This window comes from Syngnathus scovelli, unplaced genomic scaffold, assembly GCF_024217435.2.
Source record: "Syngnathus scovelli strain Florida unplaced genomic scaffold, RoL_Ssco_1.2 HiC_scaffold_43, whole genome shotgun sequence".
NCBI classification, from domain to species: Eukaryota; Metazoa; Chordata; class Actinopteri; order Syngnathiformes; family Syngnathidae; genus Syngnathus; species Syngnathus scovelli.
The window spans coordinates 294,685-301,506 of NW_026061528.1; the positions used below are offsets into that span (position 1 = coordinate 294,685).

At 41.1% G+C, this 6,822-nt stretch overlaps 1 long non-coding RNA gene across 1 annotated transcript; it reads right to left on the minus strand.

Moving 5' to 3' along the window:
* Positions 1 to 2,632: 2,632 nt before the first annotated feature.
* Positions 2,633 to 5,932, minus strand: LOC125968056 (uncharacterized). The gene is made up of 5 exons (XR_011086420.1): positions 5,539 to 5,932; positions 3,393 to 5,436; positions 3,220 to 3,297; positions 3,047 to 3,121; positions 2,633 to 2,860 (listed from the first exon to the last, which is right to left on the minus strand). It is a non-coding gene; the product is annotated as an uncharacterized lncRNA (long non-coding RNA).
* Between the last annotated feature and the right edge of the window lie 890 nt (positions 5,933 to 6,822).

Consider the following 6,822-nt stretch of genomic DNA (forward strand, 5'->3'; position numbering starts at 1 on the left):
TTAAAGTCCTTTCTGACTTTAATATTGTCAAAAAATACAGTCAATACAGACAAGCAAAATGTTAAATACTAATAATAAATTGATTTTGATTTTTACGTATTCAAGAGGGCATTTCTCTTTTAAAAAAAGAGAAAAAAAGTTTGCTGTAGAAGCAAACAGGTAGAGTGGATTCGTGTTTATTATTATATTTAATAAATACCAACGTTTTCATGCAGGTCATATCATATTATTTTTGTTGTATTTATCCGCCACACCTCAAAGACCGGTCCTTGAAAATATTGTCTGACATTAAACCGGTCCGTGGTGCAAAAAAGGTTGGGGACCGCTGCCTTAGGCAGCCTTTCAGACTCAGCTTTAGTGAAGTTTCCAGCTTAACATTGTAGGTGATTAATTAAGTTAATTATACCCTTAAAAAGAAATAAACACTAAATTAAATGTGTGTTTTAAAGGAAATACTTCAGAAATACTTCAGGAGATTTATACTTTTAAAAATTAAGAAAAACAGAAGATCATTTTGAGCTCTTTCATGAATCTATTATAGTCAAAAAATGCACGGATTGGACATACAAATTGTGTTTACCTGTTGCCTTTATCTGACAAAGCTTTCTGACATTTAATTTTTGCTGGTACAGTGTCTTTCTATCATACAGGGGACTTGCGCGAAGTTTATATAGTAAAGCGGGGACATGCGCATTGTGAAATGTCAGACAAACAAAATATTACACACTCTGCTTACAAGCTGATTTTTTTTCATACTGAATAGGGCACTTTTCTGTCCATACAAATAATGCATATAGCTGACATTTCCGACATCTCATTTTTGCTGGTACATTGTCAAGACAGGTTGACTTGTGCGAAGTTTATATATTAAAGAGGGTACGTGTGCATTGTAAAATGTTCCGACAAACAAAATATTACACACTCTGCTTTCAAGCTGATTTTTGCAGACTGAATAGGGCACTTTTCTGTCCATACAAATAATGTACATACCTGACATTTCTGACATGTTATTTTTGCTGGTACAATGTCATCCTATCATAGAGGTTGACTTGCGCGAAGTTTATATATTAAAGAGGGGACATGTGCATTGTAAAATGTTCAAGACAAACAAAATATTACACACTCTGCTTTGTTGAATTTCAAGCTGATTTATACTTATTGAATAGGGCACTTTTCCGACATTTCATTTTTTGCTGGTGCGATGTCTTCCTATCCTAGAGGGGACTTGTGCGAAGTTTATATATTAAACAGGGTACGTGTGCATTGTGAAATGTTCAGACAAACAAAATATTACACACTCTGCTTTCAAGCTGATTTTTGCAGACTGAATAGGGCACTTTTCTGTCCATACAAATAATGTACATACCTGACATTTCTGACATGTTATTTTTGCTGGTACAATGTCATCCTATCATAGAGGTTGACTTGCGCGAAGTTTATATATTAAAGAGGGGACATGTGCATTGTAAAATGTTCAAGACAAACAAAATATTACACACTCTGCTTTATTGAATTTCAAGCTGATTTATACTTATTGAATAGGGCACTTTTCCGACATTTCATTTTTTGTTGGTGCGATGTTTTCCTATCGTAGAGGGGACTTGCGCAAAGTTTATATATTGAAGAGGGGACATTTGCATCGTAAAATCTTTACATATGTTAGCATGTGTTATGTTAGAAGGGTGCCGGTTCAATTCCCCCGCTGACCCTCCCTGTTTGCATGTTCTCTCCGAGGCTTCAGGGATTTGCTCCGGGTACTCCGGTTTTCTCCCACATCCCTAAAACATGCTTGATAAAGCCGATTGAGCACTCCAAATTTCCCCAAGGTGGGACTGCGAGTGCGGATGGTTGGTTGTTTCTGTGTGCCCTGCGATTGGCTGGAAACCGGTTGAGGGTGTCTCCCGCCTACTGCTGGAAAGGCTCCAGCACGCCCGTGACCGCCATTGCGACAAAATGGTGCAGAAAATGGATGGATGAATTTTTACATATTGAAGAGGGGACTTTTATGTACAACAGTGTTAATTGCAAGTGTGTATTTAGTCGTTAGACTACAATGCTATTTAGTCTTAGTTTTATGTCAGTCATCTGGACTCTTTTAGTCTTAGTCTAGTTTTAGTCGACTAAATATAAATTCTAGTCTTAGTCGACTAAATGGTTCTCCAGAATTCCCAGTCACTGGAAATATCAATCACGCTGGTTGTTGGATTTGGTCCACAATTAGGAAAGCGTGCTATCCGCGCCTCACGGCAAAACCCATAGCCAATCACCTGTTATCCAATGTATTCACTGCATGCTCCTTTTATTTCTTCAGTTTTAGGAAAAGGCCAAGACTAGGGTGAGTGTTTCATTTTTTTTCTTACTGTCAAAAAAAGAAAACAAGTGACTTTCACCCCCCCCACCCAAAAAAAAAAAAATAATGTTACACTAAGTAAAATAAAGCACTGTTTGACATGATAGACCTGGTTAAGACCAAACTATATATTTTTTATACTCAGAGACCCAATAACCCCCCCCCCCCCTTTGCACTTTGCAACGGAGGGAAGGTAAAACGGGAAGAACCCTCGGACAAACCCTGACTGCAGGTGGGTGGCCATCTGCCTTGACCGGTTGGGTGGAAAGAGACAGCGAGAGACAAACTTAGCACTCATTTATTACACATTTCTCCTTAAGGATGCAATTTTGTTGTGTACAAAGAATTTTATGGCTTTCCAGTCTCGTCCATGATCTTTGAGTGATGGATTTTCATTTAAACATTTTTCACAGTCTTCCTTTCGAGGAACCCTCATTTCTGTCAGGAACTGCTTCAAATGACATTGGATAATGTTTTTTTCTGTCTTTGACCAGGGTCTTCTGGATTTCACTGTAAATAAACAAAGAAAGTAAGAAAGTGAATAAATAGATGGATGGAAATGATTATCATTCAATCTTCTTAAACAAGCACATTACACAGGCATTATTAGTCATCCATTTTCCTTGTTAACAAATGTCAAACAAAGTGTTTGATTTCAAGGAGACAATATATTTTAGAGTCACTACACTAACACACCCTTTTGTTTAGATGGCTGTCCCCCAACTGCCTCTCTTGAAGTAGCAACTGTTTCTTTACCTTCCTCTGAGTTTTCTGAAATCACATGATCAACGATAAGACGTTTGCACTTATTGTGATTGAAAGTCACAATGCAGATGTAAATAATGAATGAATATTCAGTGAAAACTTACTTTCTTGACTTTTGAGAGTGGGCCTCTCAGACGGAATGTCCTTCCTCTCAGAGTCATCCGGCTCCTCTTCAGCTGAAACTAAATATTTTAAATCAATACTTGTGCACTAAAAGTCATTTTCCTTTGCTTTGTTTAGTAATAAGTGTAGCAAGTTATTGAAACCCTATACTTACAGTTTATGTTTGGCATTAAGCCCTCCAAGGTCTGTCCTTTGAATTGCCCCACTCCACTTTCCATGGCATAGAGGAGTCTACTGACTTTTGCTGTTTGCAAGGTCTCTTCAGGCAGTCTGTAGTATTCCCTATGGACTTCAATATCATGGCCCATGAAAGTTGCCAGCTGATCAAGCTCATGGCTTTTTAGATTTAGCAGCTGTGAAACAGTAGCCACATGTTTTCGCAATTTTGTGGACGTTATATTTTCTGGCCGTTCTGCTCCACAGGCCTCTGCAAATCTTTTTAGAGTATCGCATCCACGAATATTCCCCTCAGAACCAAAATGGGTGCGGGCAAAGATGTAGGGGTTGTTTGGGGCAATCCCAACCTCTTCCCTTGTTTTGAGGAGAAGATCCACAGATTCCTTGACATCAGGAGGGAACAACACTGGAACTTTGCGGCCTCTTTTCCCCTCTATTTCTACCCTGGTGAGATGATTGCACAGATTCTTCTCCAAAGGGGATAGACTGTTCAGAATGTCATCCTGCATGCTTTTCTTGTTTCTGTCTAGGTATGATTTCAACTCCATCCGCGACACTTCTCCTTCACGACGCCGATTGAATATTATAAGCTGTGTCAGAGTTATTTGAGACAGTTCACTCCATGCCTTTGTCGATGGATGGTCGATGAGAGCTTTTTTGTTAGCTTCTTCAAGGCATTTCAGATGATCACGAAGCTTTTTGATGTCCTCGGATAAGGGCAGTGTTTGGGGGTTGTTCCATTTCTTCCGATAAAGTGTTTTCAGAGCATTGGATGACACAAGCGTTGACCACTCCATTTCGATTAATCGCAGGAATTGATCTGCTCTTTCCTGTAAGCCGTGGTCCTGTTGACGCAGAGCCTCTCCTTGCAAAATCTGTGCCACCGTAACAAGGGAATAGCGCAGTTTCACCGGTGTTGAAGGAACGGCATATCTGTTTGTCAAGTCATTGAACCCATTCATACTTTTCACAGCCTTGAGTACAGTGTTGAACTTCCCTGGGTGGATTAAATCCTTCAGAAAGACAATGTCTTTGTCGATTTCCCTTGCCTCTAGGACAAGTCTGGCAAGTTCCCTCATCTTATTGCGCATGTCTGCCCGATATCGGCTAGACTCGCCATTTTTTAGAAACATCCTCTCTCCCAGTGAGATTATCAGCGTGTCACTTTTCACCACTTGAGTAACATGATCATATGTCATGTCTCCAAGAACCCGTTTCAGTCCGATGGAAATGGAGGTGTCAGTGGGCAACAACATGGAGCAAGCAGCTTGAACTTTTCTCCTCACTGGTCCATCTTCTTTCACTCGCAATTTGCAAATTTTGATATGTCGCCAGATGTCAGATTTGACATACATAGCAAAGCAAAACTTGCATGGCAAATAGTCTGCAGCTGTTGAGGGATTTGTTGCTTGCCTTCTTGGCACGATTTGTCCATTTCCAGATGCTAGTACTTCACAGTTATGTTGGTAGTTTCCTTGATTCCTCACTTTGGTCAATAAACAATTACGCTGGCTTGAGCCTTTCTTATGCATCAGTGCCTTAGCTATGTCAGGTTTATCGCAATGTTTCTGCATCAGATGCCTTGCAATTTTTGCAAAAGGTTTCTCGCAATAAAGGCAGTAATTCCTCTTATCATAGACACGATGATGGGCAGTGTTTGAGGACATTTTAACATGAATACCTCGTTGAATGTCGCTACCATTACCATTATAATTTACTGCCTTTAGGGGTTTTAACGAAGTGCTTGACACTTCTGCAAGCTGTTCTTTCTTATCTGACATGTCCAGCTCAAGGGAAACCTGTTTCCTTGGGATTTTGGAAGGTGGCTCTTTGTAGATCCCTCCCTTTTCTGCTTCTTCATCGTCATCTTCCTCCTCCTCTTCATCATCATCATCATCATCGTCCTCTTCTTCTTCAATATAGTCCTCATCTTTTTGTTCATCTTTATCCTCATCATCATCATCATCATCATCAGTAGCATCAGAGATATCCAAGGGAAGGGAAAGCTGTTGCACACTGGTCTGAAATAAAGACACACAACGTATGTACCTTGCAAACAATAAACTGTGTCAATATCCTCAATACTTTTCTCCTAGAAAATAATGTATTAAACCACTTCTTACCATTTCAGACACAGACGGTTCCTTTTCAATGGGAGAAGCTGAATCCACCAGGTCATTGCCAGTAATTTCCGACACATCTGGGGTTATGAAATCACAATTTTCAGTTTGAGTTGTGACCTGTAAAGATATTTAAAGGAAGAGTTAAACATTTTGGTGAATTTACATGTTTTGCACATACGGATACAATCCAGATGTACAGCTTAGCATGAAGATTTTGATAAGCCTCTATCATGACAAACATCTTGATTCACCGACAATTACATTTTATAATCCATGTTTTACAGCATGAAATCACTCATTTGAAGTAAGTTTCTATCATTGTGAATATAAAAAACAATTCATGTTCCCTTGACATGTGATATATCATGTAATTTTAACTATAATAAAAATAAATTATTAGTCAATACCAGAATCTGCATGTAAAGGCATGCAGTACTTTTGTTTATTTAATTTAATAACAATTATATATATATATATATATATCCCAAGGCGTTCCCAGGCCAGCTGAGAGACGTAGTCTCTCCAGCGCATCCTGGGTCGTCCCCGGGGTCTCCTACCGGTGGAACATGCCCGGAACACCTCCCCAGGGAGGCGTCCAGGAGGCATCCTGATAAAATGCCCGAGCCACCTCATCTGGCTCCTCTCAACGTGGAGGAGTAGCGACTCTACTCCGAGTCTCTCCCGGATGACCGCGCTTCTCACCCTATCTCTAAGGGAGAGCCCGGACATCCTGCGGAGAAAACTCATTTCGGCCGCTTGTATCCGAGATCTCGTTCTTTCGGTCACGACCCATAGCTCGTGACCATAGGTGAGGGTAGGAGCGTAAATCGACCGGTAAATTGAGAGCTTTGCCTTTTGGCTCAGCTCTCTCTTCACCACAACGGACCGGTACAGGGTCCGCATTACTGCCGACGCTGCACCGATCCGCCTGTCGATCTCACGCTCCATCCTCCCCTCACTCGTGAACAAGACTCCAAGATACTTGAACTCCTCCACTTGGGGCAGGATCTCATCCCCGATCCGGAGAGGGCATTCCACCCTTTTCCGATCGAGGACCATGGACTCGGATTTGGAGGTGCTGACCCTCATCCCGACCGCTTCACACTCGGCTGCGAACCGTTCCAGCGAGAGCTGGAGATCACGGCCTGAAGAAGCCAACAGCACCACGTCATCTGCAAAAAGCAGAGACGCGATGCTGAGGTCCCCAAACCGGACCCCCTCAACGCCTCGGCTGCGCCTAGAAATTCTGTCCATAAAAATTATGAACAGAATCGGTGACAAAGG